Raw genomic sequence first — 22,037 nt, 5'->3', positions numbered from 1 at the left:
ACGTCCCCCGAACAACAAGATGCAGGGTCCTTCAGAGGTTTGCAGCTGTGCATACGCCATCCTGTCGACCTCCTCTATCCACTTCACACAAGCAGAAACGGCTCCAGTGGGCCAAACATTACATGAAGACTGATTTCAAAACTGTTTTGTTCACGGATGAGTGCCGTGCAGCGCTCGATGGTCCAGATGGATGGAGTGGAGGATGGCTGGTTGATGGACACCCCACGCAAACACGGCTACAGCGCCAACAAGGAGGAGGTGGAGTAATGTTTTGGGCTGGAATCATGGGGAGAGAGATTGTCGGCCCCTTTAGGATCCCTGAAGGCGCTAAAGATGAACTCCATAATGTATGTGGATTTTCTCAAACAGCACTTCCTGCCATGGTTCAAGAAGAAGAACCGTGTATTTCACAGCAAGATCATTTTTCTGAATGATAATGCACCATCTCATGCTGCACATAAAACATCTGCATCTCTGGCTGATATGGGCATAAAAGGGGACAAACTTATGGTGTGACCCCCATGCACCCCTGACCTGTACCCCATTCAGAACCTTTGGAGCATCATTAAAAGGAGTGTCTATGATGGCGGGAGGCAGTTCACATCTAAGCAACAGCTCTGGGAGGGTATTCTGTCCTCATGCAAAACAATTGAAGCAGAAACCATCCAAAACCTGACAAATTCAATGGACGAGAGAGTTCAGAAGCTCCTTTCGAACAAGGGGTCCTATGTGAAAATGTAACATCACCTAGAATAAAGTTTTGAGTTGAAAACTGTTTGATTTCAGTTTCTAACAACCTGCTAATGCTTATAATTTCAAAAATGACCATTTTTTTGGTCTTTATTAAAATGAAAAGGTTGATCGAAAAGTTTGGGGGATCTAAGAGTGTGGCAACCCAGTAGTCATGATTACTTCGAATTCTGACAATATGAGGGTCATGCTGCAGGTAGTGCAGCAAGAAGGCACTTATGTGTCTTGCGCATCTCGGAGCCACAAAATTATTTTCCGGGCTAGATGCAGCTAAAAATTATTATTAATTTTAAATCTGGTGAAGCTTTAGTGTAGATGGCCTAATAGGATCAGTGCTGCACACTGCTACAAAGCCCAAATTATTTTCCAGTCAAGATACAGATAAACATGATTAATAATTTTAAATCTGGTGGAGCTTATTATAGATGGCCTAATAGAATCAGTGCTGCACACTGCTACAAAGCCCAAATTATTTTCCAGCCAAGATACAGATAAACATGATTACTAATTTGAAAGCTTAAAACGGTTGGTAGGGTGATTTTAACCAATCATCAATCTTTTACTCTCCCCAGGATGACACAGGGGTAGAAAAGTCGTTTCGGATCCATGATTTGTTCATCTTTATGAACGTGAGTCTGTCTACATTATCAGTGGAGAGCCGCGAGCGCTTATCTGTCAGCACACCACCAGCAGCGCTGAACACACGTTCAGACAGAACGCTGGCTGCGGGGCATGACAAGATCTCCAAGGCGTAAGTGGCTAGCTCCGGCCATTTATCCAGATTGGAAGCCCAAAAAGAGCAAGGGTCCAGTGACACAGTCGTGGCTTCAATGTTTACTTGGAGATACTCCTGTACCATCGTCTCTAGGCGTTGACTATGTGTCAGATTTCTTGTCTCCTGTGGCCTTGCAAAGGATGGGTTAAAAAAGTGGTGAAATGATTCTGCAAAATTGATGTTACCAGCAGATACTGTGGTTCTGTTACGGTTTGAGTGCTGAACACTTGACGGTCCCATGGTTGGCAAGTTGGAACTGTGAGATTCACTACATGCACCACTGGTATTTTGTGGAAAAGCACATGTAAGATTCTGCAACAGTCTCTGCTGATACTCCTGCATGCGTGCATCCCTTTCTATGGCAGGAATAATTTCTGCAAATTTACTTTTGTACCGGGGATCTAACAGTGTGGCAACCCAGTAGTCAGGATTATTTCTAATTCTCACAATTCGAGGGTCATGTTGCAGGTAGTGCAGCAAGAAGGCACTCATGTGTGTTGCGCATCCAGGAGCACCAAGTCCCTGTTGTGTTGGTGGCGAGGTAACAATCATGCTTCCTTCCTCTGTCCTCTCCCCCCAACCTCGCACAACAGAAATGTGATCAAGGTCTCCCTCATCTGATGAGTCTTCCATCAGTTCGTCCTCCACTTCTTCCTGGGCTCCTGCACCTTCCTCACTAGTTTGGCTGCTACCATGCGCCCTGGTAAAACCATCTCCCCCACCCTCACATGCCTGCCGCCTTGGTGCTGCCGACCGTCTGGACCTTGCAGATGTTAGCCCTTCCGCATACAACTCCTCCTCCTCTACTTCCTCCACCTCCTCTTGTGCCACCACCTGACTCCGAATTCTGTTTAACATGTGCTCCAGCATGTAAATCACTGGAATAGTCATGCTGATAATGGCATCGTCAGCACTAAACATCTTCATCGCCATTTCAAAACTGTGCAGAAGGGTGCATAGGTCCCTGATCTGAGACCACTCCTCCAGCATGATTTGCCCCACCTCTGAATCTCGTTGGCCCAGGCTATATGTCAGAATGTATTGCACCAGGGCTTGTCGGTGCTGCCACAGTCGCTGCAACATGTGCAGAGTTGAATTCCACAGGGTAGGCACATCGCATTTTAGCCGGTGAAGTGGTAGGCCCAACGACTTCTGTAGAGATGTAAGTAGCTGAGCTGCGGGATGCGAACGGCGGAAGTGAGCACACAGCGACCGTGCCCTCTGCAGAAGGCCATCTAGTCTGGGATAGTGGGCTAAAAATTGCTGGACAACCAGGTTCAACACGTGAGCCATACAAGGCACGTGTGTGACATTGCCCCGGCGAAGGGCCGCACCCAGGTTTCCAGCATTGTCGCACACGGCCTTCCCTGGTTTCAGGTCCAGTGGAGACAACCATTCATGAAATTGGTTCTCCAGAGCTGACCACAACTCCTCAGCTGTGTGACTCACATTTCCCAGACATTTCAATGTAAAAACTGCCTGATGACGTTGAGCCCTACTGCCAGCATAGTAAGGAGGTGTGCAGGATCCCTTCTGCGCAGTTAGAAAGCTTGTGGCATGACCAGACAGGCTTTGGGTGCAGGTGGAAGACCGAGAGGAGGTTGAGGAGGCAGAAGCAGTGGAGGAACTTTGACATAAAGGGGATTGACGCACAACTCGTGGGGACGGCAAGACTTGGACAGCAGCCCCTTGTCCTGCTGTCACCATAGTTACCCAGTGCCCAGTCAGCGACATGTAACGCCCCTGTCCATGCCTACTCGTCCAAGTGTCTGTGGTGAAATGCACCCTGTCACACACAGAGTTTCTCAAAGAAGCGGTGATGTTGTGTGCGACATGCTGGTGGAGCGCAGGCACACCTTTCTTTGAGAAGTAGTGCCGACTGGGCATCTGGTACTGGGGCACTGCGACGGACATAAGGTCTCGAAAATCCTCTGTGTCCACCAGGCGGAAAGGCAGCATTTCTGTAGCCAAGAGCTTGCAGATGGTGAAATTCAACCTCTTAGCTTTCTCATGGCTAGGAGGAAATGGTCTTTTACTTGTCCACATCTGAGGGACCGAGGGCTGGCTATTGTGCTTAGACGGGGTTGATAAGGGTGTCCCCGGCAAACTGCCGGTCTGTGAGGAAGATGCAGGCGGACATGTTAGGTTGCCTTGATCCAAAGGTGGTGCTATCGATGTCGGACAGCGCTCAACACCAGCTGGTGTTACCACCTCCAAAGAAAATGATGACCTGCCAATCACGCTGGCTGTTGCGTGTAATGAGGTGGCAGGTCTGCGCCCCAAAACAGGTGTGACTGCTGTCCCCCCAGTCACAGAGGATGAAGAGGCCGCGGATGCACAAGATATGGCAGACGGTGGTTGGCCCGGCCGACTAGGCCGCATTGTAGCATACTGAGCTTCCCACTGCAACTTATGCTTCATGTCCATGTGCCGGTTCATGCATGAAGTACTCAAACTATGTATTTTTTGGCCTCTACTTAACTTTTGCTGACAAATGTTACAGATAACACGAGTTGGGTCATCTTTATCGATCTGAAAAAATGCCCAGGCTATGCAAGGCTTAGCACCCATGCGACCTGAAGAGCCACCACGACTTGTGGTGAGAGGCAGAGTTGTGTTTGAGGATGCAGTTGTTGACGTGCTTCCAGTACTACGTCTCTGTCCAGGAAGGCGCAACCTGACCTCGCCGTCACTAGCATCTTCCTCCACCTCCTCTGCTGACCTCATCTCTTGGCTGACTGTGGTTTGACAGTAAGTGGGATCTCCAACCTCATCATCATCACCCTGTGCGTTTTCACACCCGTCGTCCTCAGAGCCAACCTGTTCCTGCCCTGACAAAAAACTAAAGTTGTCGCTCCAATCAGGTATTTGAGTCTTATCATCGTCTTCCTCATTGTCTCCACCAACAGGAGTTACAGTTTGGGAATGAGGGTCTACATTATGGTCAGAACCTTCTGCGTCTGGTCCTGGATCCGACTCATAAAGATTCTGGGCATCAGTGCAGATCATTTCATCGTCTGGATTCACAGAAGCGCTGGAGCCGACCTCTGATTCCCAGGCTATAGTATGAGTAAACAGCTCTGCAGACTCAACCATCTGTTCAACCTCATACTCAGACGGGCAGCTGGAGATTTGGGAGCTGTGAGGAAGCAAGTGCGATTGGGGTGACACCTTTGAGGACTGGAGTATTTGTGATGTTGAAGTTGATGTGGAGGAGAGCCCACTTAAAGGAGCACTTGATATCCGTTGAAGCACCTGCTGTTTTTGTGCCTCATCTGGAATTTGTAGCGATTGGCGTGGAAGTAAGAAAGGGATCTTATCACATTGTCCGCTAAAAGAAGTAGACATTTTAGTTTGGCTGGAAGATGGTCTTTCTTCTGCAGATGTTACTGTTGCTTTAACACCTACCCCACGGACACAACCTTTTTTCCCCTTCCCAACACGCCTATTCCCCTTTCCACCAGCAGCAGGCCTTTTTCCACTCATTTTGGTGGTTAACTAATTCACAACTCTGGAGTTGTTTGCACAAAAAAACAATGGATGGGAACCGAGCAGAGCTGAGTAGCCAAACTGTGGTATTAGGCCAAAACTATTGGCTGGGTTAGATGCAGAAAAAAATTATATTCAATTTGCAAACTGATGGAGGTCTGTATAGATGGATTAATAGAACAAGTCCCACACACAGCTAGAAGCCCAATATTTTTTCAGAGGTAGATGCAGAAAAAAATATATTCAGTTTGCAACCTGATGGAGGTCAGTATAGATGGACTAATACAACAAGTCCCACACACAGCTAGAAGCCCAATATTTTTTCAGAGGTAGATGCAGAAAAAAATATATTCAGTTTGCAACCTGATGGAGGTCTGTATAGATGGATTAATAGAACAAGTCCCACACACAGCTAGAAGCCCAATATTTTTTCAGAGGTAGATGCAGAAAAAAATATATTCAGTTTGCAACCTGATGGAGGTCTGTATAGATGGATTAATAGAACAAGTCCCACACACAGCTAGAAGCCCAATATTTTTTCAGAGGTAGATGCAGAAAAAAATATATTCAGTTTGCAACCTGATGGAGGTCTGTATAGATGGATTAATAGAACAAGTCCCACACACAGCTAGAAGCCCAATATTTTTTCAGAGGTAGATGCAGAAAAAAATATATTCAGTTTGCAACCTGATGGAGGTCTGTATAGATGGATTAATAGAACAAGTCCCACACACAGCTAGAAGCCCAATATTTTTTCAGAGTTAGATGCAGAAAAAAATATATTCAGTTTGCAACCTGATGGAGGTCTGTATAGATGGATTAATAGAACAAGTCCCACACACAGCTAGAAGCCCAATATTTTTTCAGAGGTAGATGCAGAAAAAAATATATTCAGTTTGCAACCTGATGGAGGTCAGTATAGATTGACTAATACAACAAGTCCCACACACAGCTAGAAGCCCAATATTTTTTCAGAGGTAGATGCAGAAAAAAAATATATTCAGTTTGCAACCTGATGGAGGTCTGTATAGATGGATTAATAGAACAAGTCCCACACACAGCTAGAAGCCCAATATTTTTTCAGAGCTAGATGCAGAAAAAAATATATTCAGTTTGCAACCTGATGGAGGTCTGTATAGATGGATTAATAGAACAAGTCCCACACACAGCTAGAAGCCCAATATTTTTTCAGAGGTAGATGCAGAAAAAAATATATTCAGTTTGCAACCTGATGGAGGTCTGTATAGATGGATTAATAGAACAAGTCCCACACACAGCTAGAAGCCCAATATTTTTTCAGAGATAGATGCAGAAAAAAATTATATTCAATTTACAACCTGATGGAGGTCAGTATAGATGGACTAATAGAATGATGCTATGCCCAAAAGATTTTACTTCACTAGGTGCAGTAAAAAAATTGGTATTCTATACACAGGTGGTATATCTTGTAACACAGATAGGCTACTCCACTGACTAACACACTCTGCAATAGGCCAAAAAGGATTAGCTTTGCTAGATTCAGCCAAATGCTGTGAAAAAAACTTGCACAGCACTGGCACAGACCTGCCTGGCAAAAACTGATAGGAACTGATGTAACCTAGTCCTGAAAAGGACTCCAATTACAATTAGTCTTTACTCCCACAATCTATCTATTTAAGAGCACAGACCTGCCTGATAAAAGTCGTAGGAAATGCTGTAACCTAGTCCTTAAAAGGACTGCAATCACAACTATTCCCTACTCCCAAGCTATCTGTAGATTTGTGCGAAAATTGGCTTGAAATTAACAAGGTATAGCGCACACAGCAACAGTGGTGCCGTCTAACACGCAGCTGCAGCAGTGAGAAAATGGTTTGCGGCGGGGAAAATGGCTTGGTCTTATAGGGCAAGGACATGTGACATACACTGCCAATGACACATGCCCTTGCTTGTGTGAAAAAAAGCACTTCGCTCCGTGTGTGCGCTGCTGATAGGCTGACAGATTGCACCTCCCCACTGCAAATGCGGGAAAGAGAAAAAAAAATGGAGATCTTCATTGTTCCTGCAGAGATCCATCCCCTGCCCCTCCCCCCACCCCGCTGTACACTCAAACTGCGTATTAACATTAATTTTCATCATTACTGAGAAAAAATCCAGTTATGATTTTGGTGCACGAACAGTTATCGAACATAACCTCGAACAGCCGAATTTTTCTCAAATTGTTCGTGTTCGCCGAAAGGCTCGAACACCGCCCAAAACAGCTCGAATTTGAGATTGGCGAACAGTTCGAGTAGAACAACGCTCATCTCTAGTCATAATGCCGATGATGATATCAAATTGGTCGTCATGGCGACGAAGATGTCATAATAGTCGTCATGTCAACGGTGATGTCATGGTTGTCGTCATGGAGACGATGATGTCATAATTGTCGTCATGGCAACGATGATGTCATAATGGTCGTCATGGCAATGATGATGTCATAATTGTCGTCATGGCGACGATGATGTCAAAATAGTTGTCCTGGCAACGATGATGTAATTATGGTCATCATTGCGACGATGATGTAATAATCGTCGTCATTGCAACGATTATGTCATAATGGTCGTCATGGCAACAGTGATGTCATAGGGTCGTCATGGCGACGGTGATGTCATAGGGTCGTCATGGCGCCGATGATGTCATAATGGTCGTCATGGCAACGATGATGTCATAATGGTCATCATTGCGACGGTGATGTCATAATGTTCGACACAGCGACGTCATAATGGTCGTCATGGCAAAGGTGATGTCATAATGGTCATCATGGTGACGATGATGTCATATTGTTCATCATGGCGACGGTGAGATCATAATGGTCGTCATGGCGACGATGATGTCATCATGGTCGTCATGGCGACGATGATGTCATAATGGTCATCATTGCAACGATAATGTTTTAATGGTCCTCATGGCGACGAAGATGTCATAATGCCGACGATGATATCATATTTGTCGTCATGGCGACAAAGATGTCATAATGGTCATCATGGCAACGATGATGTCATAATGGTCGTCATGGCAACGATGATGTCACAATTGTCATCATGGCGATGCTGATGTCATAATGGTCGTCATGGCGACGATTACATCATAATGGTCGTCATGGCAACGACGATGTAATAATGGTCGTCATGGCGACGTCATAATGGTTGTCATGGCAGCGGTGATGTCATAATGGACGTCATGGCGACGGTGATGTCATATTGGTCGTCATGGTGACGATGATGTCATAATGGTCGTCATGGCGACGGTGATTTCTTAATGGTCGTCATGGCGACGATGATGTCATAATGGTTGCCATGGCGACGATGATGTCATAGTGGTCGTCATGGCGACGATAATGTCATAATGGTCGTAATGGCGACAATGATGTCATAATGGTCGTGATTGTGACGATGATGTCATAATGGTCCTCATGGCGACGATGATGTCATAAAGCTGACGATGATATCATATTCGTCACCATGGCGACGAAGATGTCATAATGGTCATGATGGCAACAGTGATGTCCTAATTCTCATCATGTCGACAGTAATGTCATAGGGTAGTCATGGCGATGAAGATGTCATAATGGTCGTCAAGGCAACGACGATGTCATAATGGTCAACATGGCAACGATAATGTCATAATGGTCGTCATGGCAACGATGATGTCATAATGGTCCTCATGGCAACGATGATGTCATAATGGTCGTCATGGCAACGATGATGTCATAATTGTCGTCATGGCAGCGATGATGTCATAATTGTCGTCATGGCTACGGTGATGTTATAGGGTCAACATGGCGATGATGATGTCATAATGGTCGTCCTGGCAACGAAGATGTCATAATGGTCGTTATGGCGACGGTGGTGTCATAATGGAAGTCATGGCAACGATGATGTCATTATGTTCGTCATGGCAATGATGATATCATAATGGTCGTCATGTTAATAATTATGTCATAACGGTTGTCATGGCGACGATGATGTCATAATGGTCGTCATGGCAACGATGATGTCATAATGGTTGTCATGGCAACGATGATGTCATAATTGTCGTCATGGCAGCGATGATGTCATAATTGTCGTCATGGCGACGGTGATGTTATAGGGTCATCATGGCGACGATGAGGTCATAATGGTCGTCCTGGCAACGAAGATGTCATAATGGTCATCATGGCGACGGTGGTGTCACAATGGAAGTCATGGCAACGATGATGTCATTATGTTCGTCATGGCAACGATGATGTCATAATGGTCGTCATGTTAATAATTATGTCATAACGGTTGTCATGGCGACGATGATGTTATAATGGTCATCATGTCAACGATTATGTCATAATGGTCGTCATGGCGACAATGATGTCATAATAGTCGTCATGGCAACAAGGATGTCATAATGGTCATCATGGCAACGAAGATGTCATAATGGTCATCATGGCAACGATGATGTCATAATAGTCGCCATGGCAACAATGATGTCATAATGGTCGTCATGGTGACGTCATAATGGTCGTAATGGCGAAGATAATGTCATAATTGTCGTCAGGTCGACGATGAAGTCATAATGGTCGTCATTGCGACGCTGATGTCATAATGGTCCTCATGGCGACGATGATGTCATAATGACGACAATGATATCATAATGCCGACGATGATATCATATAGGTCGTCATGGCGCCGAAGATGTCATAATGGTCGTCATGGCAACGGTGATGTCATAATTGTCGTCATGGCGACGGTGATGTCATAATGGACGTCATGGCGACAGTGATGTCATAATGGTCGTCATGGCGACTATGATGTCATAATGGTTGTCATGGCGACGATGATGTCATAATGGTACTCATGGCGACAATGATGTCATAATGCCGACAATGATGTCATATATGTCATCATGGCGCCGAAGATGTCATAATGGTTGTGATGGCAACAGTGATGTCATAATTCTCAGGATGGCGACAGTGATGTCATAATGGTCGTCCTGGCAACGAAGATGTCATAATGGTCGTCATGGCGACGGTGGTGTCATAATGGAAGTCATGGCAACGATGATGTCATTATGTTCGTCATGGCAACAATGATGTCATAATGGTCGTCATGTTAATGATTATGTCATAACGGTTGTCATGGCGACGATGATGTTATAATGGTCATCATGTCAACGATTATGTCATAATGGTCGTCATGGCGACAATGATGTCATAATAGTCGTCATGGCAACAAGGATGTCATAATGGTCATCATGGCGATGTCATAATGGTCGTCATGGCAACGATGATATCATAATGGTCGTCATGGCAACGATGATGTCATAATGGTCGTCATGGCGACGTCATAATGGTCGTCATGGCGAAGATAATGTCATAATTGTCGTCATGGCGACGATGAAGTCATAATGGTCGTCATTGCGACGCTGATGTCATAATGGTCCTCATGGCGACGATGATGTCATAATGACGACAATGATATCATAATGCCGACGATGATATCATTTAAGTCGTCATGGCGCCGAAGATGTCATAATGGTCGTCATGGCAACGTTGATGTCATAATTGTCGTCATGGCGACGATAATGTCATAATTGTCGTCATGGCGACGGTGATGTCATAATGGTCGACATGGCGACGGTGATGTCATAATGGACGTCATGGCGACAGTGATGTCATAATGGTCGTCATGGTGACTATGATGTCATAATGGTTGCCATGGCGACGGTGAGATCATAATGATCGTTATGGTGACGATGATGTCAGAATGGTCGTCATGGCAACGATGATGTAATAATGGTCGTCATGGCGACGTTATAATGGTCGTCATGGCGCCGATAATGTCATAATGGTTGTGATGGCAACAGTGATGTCATAATTCTCAGGATGGCGACAGTGATGTCATAATGGTCATCATGGCAACGATGATGTCATAATGGTCCTCATGGCGACGATGATGTCATAAAGCCGACGATGATATCATATTCGTCATCATGGCAACGATGATGTCATAACGGTCGTCATGGCAACGATGGTGTCGTAATTGTCGTCATGGCGACGATGATGTCAAAATGGTCGTCATGGTGACGGTGATGTCATAATGGTCATCATGGCAACGGTGATGTCATTACGGTCGTCATGGCAATGATGATGTCATTATGGTCGTCATGTCAACGATGATGTCATAATGGTCGTTATGTTAACGATTATGTCATAATGGTTGTCATGGCGACGATGTCATAATAGTCGTCATGGCAACAATGATGTCATAATGGTCATCATGGCGATGTCATAATGGTTGTCATGGTAACGATGATGTCATAATGGTCGTCATGGCGACGATGATATCATAATGGTCGTCATGGCGACGATGATGTCACAATTGTCATCATGGCAACGATGATGTCATAATGGTCATAATGCCGACGATGATATCAAATTGGTGGTCATAGTGACGAAGATGTCATAATTGTCGTCATGGCGATGATGGTGTCATAATTGTCGTCATGGCGACAAAGATGTCATAATGGTCGTCATGGCAACGGTGATGTCATAATTATCGTCATGGCGACGATGATGTCATAATTGTCGTCATGTCAAAGGTGATGTCATAATGGTCATAATGGCGACAATGATGTCATAATTGTCGTCATGGCAACGAGGATGTCATAATGGTCGTCATGGCAATGATCATGTCATATTTGTCGTCATGGCGACGATGATGTCATAATGGTCATCATTGCGACGATGATGTCATAATGGTCCTCATGGCATTGATGATGTCATAATGGTCAAAATGCCGACGATGATATCACATTGGTCGTCATGGCGACAAAGATGTCATAATGGTCGTCATGGCAACGGTGATGTCATAATTGTCGTCATGGCGATGATGATGTCATAATTGTCGTCATGGCAACGATGATGTCATAATGGTCATAATGCCGACGATGATATCAAATTGGTCGTCATGGCAACGAAGATGTCATAATTGTCGTCATGGCGATGATGATGTCATAATTGTCGTCATGGCAACGATGATGTCATAATGGTCAAAATGCCGACGATGATATCACATTGGTCGTCATGGCGACGAAGATGTCATAATTGTCGTCATGGCGATGATGGTGTCATAATTGTCGTCATGGCGATGATGGTGTCATAATTGTCGTCATGGCAACGATGATGTCATAATGGTCGTCATGTCAACGGTGATGTCATAATTGTCGTCATGGCGACGATTATGTCATAATTGTCGTCATGGCAACGATGATGTCATAATGGTCGTCATGGCAACGATCATGTCATATTTGTCGTCATGGCGACGATGAAGTCATAATGGTCATTATTGCGACGATGATGTCATAATGGTCCTCATGGCGACGATGATGTCATTATGCTGTCGATGATATCATAATGCCGACGATGATATCGTATTGATCGTCATGGCGACAAAGATGTCATAATGGTCGTCATGGCAACGGTGATGTCATAATTGTCGTCATGGCGACGATGATGTCATAATTGTCGTTATGTCAAATATGATGTCATAATGGTCATAGTGCCGAAAATGATGTCATAACTGTGGTCATGGCAACGATGTCATAATGGTTTTCATGGCAATGATCATGTCATATTTGTCGTCATGGCGACGATGAAGTCATAATAGTCATCATTGCGACGATGATGTCATAATCGTCATCATGGCGACGATGATGTCATAATGCCGTTGATGATATCATAATGCCAACGATGATATCATATTGGTCGTCATGGCGACAAAGATGTCATAATGCTCATCATGGCAACGGTGATGTCATAATTGTCGTCATGGCGACGATGATGTCATAATTGTCGTCATGGCAACGGTGATGTCATAATGGACATAATGTCGACGATGATATCAAATTGGTCGTCATGGCGACGAAGATGTCATAATTGTCGTCATGGCGATGATGATGTCATAATTGTCATCATGGCAACGATGATGTCATAATGGTCGTCATGGCGACGAAGATGTCATAATGGTCGTCATGGCGACGAAGATATCATAATGGTCGTCATGGCAGCGATGATATCATAATTGTCGTCATGGCGACGTTGATGTCATAGGGTCGTCATGGCGACGATGATGTCATAATAGTTGTCATGGCAACGATGATGTCATAATGGTCGTCATGGTGATGATGATATCATAATGGTCGTCATGGCAACAATGATGTCATAATTGTCTTCATGGCGATGATGATGTCATAATGGTCGTCATGGTAACAGCAATGTCATAATGGTCGTCTTTGCGATGTCATAATGTTCGTCATGGCGACGGTGATGTCATATTGGTCGTCATGGTGACGATGATGTCATAATGGTCGTCATGGCGATGATGATTTCTAAATGGTCGTCATGGCGACGATGATGTCATAATGGTTGCCATGGCGATGATGATGTCATAATGGTCGTCATGGCGACGATAATGTCATAATGGTCGTCATGGCGACGATGATGTCATAATGGTCGTCATGGCAATGTCATAATGGTCGTCATGGCGACGATAATGTCATAATGGTCCTCATGGCGACGATGATGTCATAACGGTCGTCATTGTGATGATGATGTCATAATGGTCCTCATGGCGACAATGATGTCATAATGCCGACAATGATATCATATAGGTCATCATGGCGACGAAGATGTCATAATGGTTGTGATGGCAACAGTGATGTCATAATTCTCATGATGGCGACGATGATGTCATAATGGTCGTCATGGCGACGATGATGTCATAATGGTCGTCTTGGCAACGATGATGTCATAATAGTCGTCATGGCGACGGTGTTGTCATAATTGACGTCATGGCAACGATGATGTCATAATGGACATCATGTTAACGATTATGTCATAATGGTTCTCATGGCGACGATGATGTCATAATGGTCGTCATGGCAACAATTATGTCATAATAGTCATCATGGCAACAATGATGTCATAATGGTCATCATGGCGATGTCATAATGGTCGTCATGGCAACGATGATGTCATAATGGTCGTCATGGCAACGATGATGTCATAATTGTCATCATAGCTACGATGATGTCATAATTGTCGTCATGGCAACGATGATGTCATAATTGTCGTCATGGCAACGGTGATGTCATAATGGTCATAATGCCGACAATGATATCAAATTGGTCGTCATGGCGACTAAGATGTCATAATAGTCGTCATGTCAACGGTGATGTCATAATTGTCGTCATGGCGACGATGATGTCATAATTGTCGTCATGGCAACGATGATGTCATAATGGTCGTCATGGCAATGATGATGTCATAATTGTCGTCATGGCGACGATGATGTCATAATGGTCGTCATGGCGACGTTGATGTCATAATGGTCGTCATGGCGATGTTGATGTCATAACCGTCATCATGGCGACGATGATGTCATAATGGTCGTCATGGCGACGATAATGTCATAATGGTCGTCATGGCAACGGTGATGTTATGATGGTCGTCATGGCAGCGGTGATGTCATAATGGACGTCATGGCGACAGTGATGTCCTATTGGTCGTCATGGCAACAATGATGACTTAATGGTCATCATGGCGATGTCATAATGGTCGTCATGGAAACGATGATATCATAATGGTCGTCATGGCAACGAAGATGCCATAATGGTTGTCATGGCAACGATGATGTCATAATTGTAGTTATGGCGACGGTGATGTCATAGGGTCGTCATGGTGACGATGATGTCATAATGGTCGTCATGGCAACGATGATGTCATAATGGTCGTCATGGTGATGATGATGTCATAAAGGTCGTCATGGCAACGATGATGTCATAATGGTCATCATGGCAACGGCGATGTCATAATGGTCGTCATAGCGACGTCATAATGTTCGTCATGGCAACGGTGATGTCATGATGGTCGTCATGGCAGCGGTGATGTCATAATGGACGTCATGGCGACGGTGATGTCATATTGGTCGTCATGGTGACGATGATGTCATAATGGTCGTCATGGCGACGATTATTTCTTAATGGTCGTCATGGCGACGATGATGTCATAATGGTTGCCATGGCGACGATGATGTCATAATAGTCGTCATGGCGACGTCATAATGGTCGTCATGGCGAAGATAATGTCATAATGGTCGTAATGGCGACGATGATGTCATAAAGGGCGTCATGGCGATGTCATAATGGTCGTCATGGCGACAATGATGTCATAATGGTCGTCATGGCGACGATAATGTCATAATGGTCGTCATGGCAACGGTGATGTTATGATGGTCGTCATGGCAGCGGTGATGTCATAATGGACGTCATGGCGACAATGATGTCATATTGGTCGTCATGGCAACAATGATGTCTTAATGGTCATCATGGCGATGTCATAATGGTCGTCATGGCGACGATGATGTCATAATAGTCGTCATGGCAGCGATGATGTCATAATGGTCATCATGGCGACGAAGATGTCATAATGGTCTTCATGGCAACGATGATGTCGTAATTGTCGTCATGGCGACGGTGATGTCATAATGGTCGTCATGGCAACGATGATGTCATAATGGTCGTCATGGTGATGATGATGATGTCATAAAGGTTGTCATGGCAACGATGATGTCATAATTGTCATCATGGCGATGATGATGTCATAATGGTCGTCATGGAAATGGCGATGTCATAATGGTCGTCATGGCGACGTCATAATGTTCGTCATGGCAACGGTGATGTCATGATGGTCATCATGGCAGCGGTGATGTCATAATGGACATCATGGCGACTTCATAGTGGTCGTCATGGCGACGATAATGTCATAATGGTCCTCATGGCGACAAAGATGTCATAATGCCGACAATGATATCATATAGGTCATCATGGCGACGAAGATGTCATAATGGTTGTGATGGCAACAGTGATGTCATAATTCTCATGATGGCGACGGTGATGTCATATTGGTCGTCATGGCGACGATGATGTCATAATGGTCATCATGGCAACGATGATGTCATAATGGTCGTCATGGCAACGATGATGTCATAATGGTCGTCATTGCGACGCTGATGTCATAATGGTCCTCATGGCGACGATGATGTCATAATGACGACAATGATATCATAATGCCGACGATGATATCATATAGGTCGTCATGGCGCCGAAGATGTCATAATGGTCGTCATGGCAACGGTGATGTCATAATTGTCGTCATGGCGACGGTGATGTCATAATGGACGTCATGGCGACAGTGATGTCATAATGGTCGTCATGGCGACTATGATGTCATAATGGTTGTCATGGCGACGGTGAGATCATAATGGTCGTCATGGTGACGATGATGTCATAATGGTCCTTATGGCGACAATGATGTCATAATGCCGACAATGATGTCATATATGTCATCATGGCGCCGAAGATGTCATAATGGTTGTGATGGCAACAGTGATGTCATAATTCTCAGGATGGCGACAGTGATGTCATAATGGTCGTCCTGGCAACGAAGATGTCATAATGGTCGTCATGGCGACGGTGGTGTCATAATGGAAGTCATGGCAACGATGATGTCATTATGTTCGTCATGGCAACAATGATGTCATAATGGTCGTCATGTTAATGATTATGTCATAACGGTTGTCATGGCGACGATGATGTTATAATGGTCATCATGTCAACGATTATGTCATAATGGTCGTCATGGCGACAATGATGTCATAATAGTCGTCATGGCAACAAGGATGTCATAATGGTCATCATGGCGATGTCATAATGGTCGTCATGGCAACGATGATGTCATAATGGTCGTCATGGCAACGATGATGTCATAATGGTCGCCATGGCGACGTCATAATGGTCGTCATGGTGAAGATAATGTCATAATTGTCGTCATGGCGACGATGAAGTCATAATGGTCGTCATTGCGACGCTGATGTCATAATGGTCCTCATGGCGACGATGATGTCATAATGACGACAATGATATCATAATGCCGACGATGATATCATTTAAGTCGTCATGGCGCCGAAGATGTCATAATGGTCGTCATGGCAACGTTGATGTCATAATTGTCGTCATGGCGACGATAATGTCATAATGGTCGTCATGGAGACGGTGATGTCATAATGGTCGACATGGCGACGGTGATGTCATAATGGACGTCATGGCGACAGTGATGTCATAATGGTCGTCATGGTGACTATGATGTCATAATGGTTGCCATGGCGACGGTGAGATCATAATGATCGTCATGGTGACGATGATGTCAGAATGGTCGTCATGGCAACGATGATGTAATAATGGTCGTCATGGCGACGTTATAATGGTCGTCATGGCGCCGATAATGTCATAATGGTTGTGATGGCAACAGTGATGTCATAATTCTCAGGATGGCGACAGTGATGTCATAATTGTCATCATGGCAACGATGATGTCATAACGGTCGTCATGGCAACGATGATGTCATAATGGTCGTAATGGCGACAATGATGTCATAATGGTCGTGAATGTGACGATGACGTCATAATGGTCCTCATGGCGACGATGATGTCATAAAGCCGACGATGATATCATATTCGTCATCATGGCAACGATGATGTCATAACGGTCGTCATGGCAACGATGGTGTCGTAATTGTCGTCATGGCGACGATGATGTCAAAATGGTCGTCATGGTGACGGTGATGTCATAATGGTCATCATGGCAACGGTGATGTCATTACGGTCGTCATGGCAATGATGATGTCATTATGGTCGTCATGTCAACGATGATGTCATAATGGTCGTTATGTTAACGATTATGTCATAATGGTTGTCATGGCGACGATGTCATAATAGTCGTCATGGCAACAATGATGTCATAATGGTCATCATGGCGATGTCATAATGGTTGTCATGGTAACGATGATGTCATAATGGTCGTCATGGCGACGATGATGTCATAATTGTCGTCATGACGACGATGATGTCACAATTGTCATCATGGCAACGATGATGTCATAATAGTCATAATGCCGACGATGATATCAAATTGGTGGTCATAGTGACGAAGATGTCATAATTGTCGTCATGGAGATGATGGTGTCATAATTGTCGTCATGGCAACGATGATGTCATAATGGTCGTCATGTCAACGGTGATGTCATAATTGTCGTCATGGCGACGATGATGTCATAATTGTTGTCATGGCAACGATGATGTCATAATGGTCGTCATGGCAACGATCATGTCATATTTGTCGTCATGGCGACGATGAAGTCATAATTGTCATCATTGCGACGATGATGTCATAATGGTCCTCATGGCGACGATGATGTCATAATGCTGTCGATGATATCATAATGCCGACGATGATATCATATTGATCGTCATGGCGACAAAGATGTCATAATGGTCGTCATGGCAACGGTGATGTCATAATGGTTGTCATGGCAACGATGATGTCATAATTGTCATCATAGCTACGATGATGTCATAATTGTCGTCATGGCAACGATGATGTCATAATTGTCGTCATGGCAACGGTGATGTCATAATGGTCATAATGCCGACAATGATATCAAATTGGTCGTCATGGCGACTAAGATGTCATAATAGTCGTCATGTCAACGGTGATGTCATAATTGTCGTCATGGCGACGATGATGTCATAATTGTCGTCATGGCAACGATGATGTCATAATGGTCGTCATTGCAATGATGATGTCATAATTGTCGTCATGGCGACGATGATGTCATAATGGTCGTCATGGCGACGTTGATGTCATAATGGTCGTCATGGCGACGTTGATGTCATAACCGTCATCATGGCGACGATGATGTCATAATGGTCGTCATGGCGACGATAATGTCATAATGGTCGTCATGGCAACGGTGATGTTATGATGGTCGTCATGGCAGCGGTGATGTCATAATGGACGTCATGGCGACAGTGATGTCATATTGGTCGTCATGGCAACAATGATGACTTAATGGTCATCATGGCGATGTCATAATGGTCGTCATGGAAACGATGATATCATAATGGTCGTCATGGCAACGAAGATGCCATAATGGTTGTCATGGCAACGATGATGTCATAATTGTCGTTATGGCGACGGTGATGTCATAGGGTCGTCATGGTGACGATGATGTCATAATGGTCGTCATGGCAACGATGATGTCATAATGGTCGTCATGGTGATGATGATGTCATAAAGGTCGTCATGGCAACGATGATGTCATAATGGTCATCATGGCAACGGCGATGTCATAATGGTCGTCATAGCGACGTCATAATGTTCGTCATGGCAACGGTGATGTCATGATGGTCGTCATGGCAGCGGTGATGTCATAATGGACGTCATGGCGACGGTGATGTCATATTGGTCGTCATGGTGACGATGATGTCATAATGGTTGCCATGGCGACGATGATGTCATAATAGTCGTCATGGCGACGTCATAATGGTCGTCATGGCGAAGATAATGTCATAATGGTCGTAATGGCGACGATGATGTCATAAAGGGCGTCATGGCGATGTCATAATGGTCGTCATGGCGACAATGATGTCATAATGGTCGTCATGGCGACGATAATGTCATAATGGTCGTCATGGCAACGGTGATGTTATGATGGTCGTCATGGCAGCGGTGATGTCATAATGGACGTCATGGCGACAATGATGTCATATTGGTCGTCATGGCAACAATGATGTCTTAATGGTCATCATGGCGATGTCATAATGGTCGTCATGGCGACGATGATGTCATAATAGTCGTCATGGCAGCGATGATGTCATAATGGTCATCATGGCGACGAAGATGTCATAATGGTCTTCATGGCAACGATGATGTCGTAATTGTCGTCATGGCGACGGTGATGTCATAATGGTCGTCATGGCAACGATGATGTCATAATGGTCGTCATGGTGATGATGATGATGTCATAAAGGTTGTCATGGCAACGATGATGTCATAATTGTCATCATGGCGATGATGATGTCATAATGGTCGTCATGGAAATGGCGATGTCATAATGGTCGTCATGGCGACGTCATAATGTTCGTCATGGCAACGGTGATGTCATGATGGTCATCATGGCAGCGGTGATGTCATAATGGACATCATGGCGACTTCATAGTGGTCGTCATGGCGACGATAATGTCATAATGGTCCTCATGGCGACAAAGATGTCATAATGCCGACAATGATATCATATAGGTCATCATGGCGACGAAGATGTCATAATGGTTGTGATGGCAACAGTGATGTCATAATTCTCATGATGGCGACGGTGATGTCATATTGGTCGTCATGGCGACGATGATGTCATAATGGTCATCATGGCAACGATGATGTCATAATGGTCGTCATGGCAACGATGATGTCATAATGGTCGTCATTGCGACGCTGATGTCATAATGGTCCTCATGGCGACGATGATGTCATAATGACGACAATGATATCCTAATGCCGACGATGATATCATATAGGTCGTCATGGCGCCGAAGATGTCATAATGGTCGTCATGGCAACGGTGATGTCATAATTGTCGTCATGGCGACGGTGATGTCATAATGGACGTCATGGCGACAGTGATGTCATAATGGTCGTCATGGCGACTATGATGTCATAATGGTTGTCATGGCGACGGTGAGATCATAATGGTCGTCATGGTGACGATGATGTCATAATGGTCCTTATGGCGACAATGATGTCATAATGCCGACAATGATGTCATATATGTCATCATGGCGCCGAAGATGTCATAATGGTTGTGATGGCAACAGTGATGTCATAATTCTCAGGATGGCGACAGTGATGTCATAATGGTCGTCCTGGCAACGAAGATGTCATAATGGTCGTCATGGCGACGGTGGTGTCATAATGGAAGTCATGGCAACGATGATGTCATTATGTTCGTCATGGCAACAATGATGTCATAATGGTCGTCATGTTAATGATTATGTCATAACGGTTGTCATGGCGACGATGATGTTATAATGGTCATCATGTCAACGATTATGTCATAATGGTCGTCATGGCGACAATGATGTCATAATAGTCGTCATGGCAACAAGGATGTCATAATGGTCATCATGGCGATGTCATAATGGTCGTCATGGCAACGATGATGTCATAATGGTCGTCATGGCAACGATGATGTCATAATGGTCGCCATGGCGACGTCATAATGGTCGTCATGGTGAAGATAATGTCATAATTGTCGTCATGGCGACGATGAAGTCATAATGGTCGTCATTGCGACGCTGATGTCATAATGGTCCTCATGGCGACGATGATGTCATAATGACGACAATGATATCATAATGCCGACGATGATATCATTTAAGTCGTCATGGCGCCGAAGATGTCATAATGGTCGTCATGGCAACGTTGATGTCATAATTGTCGTCATGGCGACGATAATGTCATAATGGTCGTCATGGAGACGGTGATGTCATAATGGTCGACATGGCGACGGTGATGTCATAATGGACGTCATGGCGACAGTGATGTCATAATGGTCGTCATGGTGACTATGATGTCATAATGGTTGCCATGGCGACGGTGAGATCATAATGATCGTCATGGTGACGATGATGTCAGAATGGTCGTCATGGCAACGATGATGTAATAATGGTCGTCATGGCGACGTTATAATGGTCGTCATGGCGCCGATAATGTCATAATGGTTGTGATGGCAACAGTGATGTCATAATTCTCAGGATGGCGACAGTGATGTCATAATTGTCATCATGGCAACGATGATGTCATAACGGTCGTCATGGCAACGATGATGTCATAATGGTCGTAATGGCGACAATGATGTCATAATGGTCGTGAATGTGACGATGACGTCATAATGGTCCTCATGGCGACGATGATGTCATAAAGCCGACGATGATATCATATTCGTCATCATGGCAACGATGATGTCATAACGGTCGTCATGGCAACGATGGTGTCGTAATTGTCGTCATGGCGACGATGATGTCAAAATGGTCGTCATGGTGACGGTGATGTCATAATGGTCATCATGGCAACGGTGATGTCATTA

The sequence above is a fragment of the Phyllobates terribilis genome, unplaced genomic scaffold (assembly GCF_046119375.1).
Source record: "Phyllobates terribilis strain yellow unplaced genomic scaffold, ASM4611937v1 Scaffold_75__1_contigs__length_6962009, whole genome shotgun sequence".
Classification (NCBI taxonomy): domain Eukaryota; kingdom Metazoa; phylum Chordata; class Amphibia; order Anura; family Dendrobatidae; genus Phyllobates; species Phyllobates terribilis.
Note: the sequence above shows the minus strand (reverse complement) of the source record.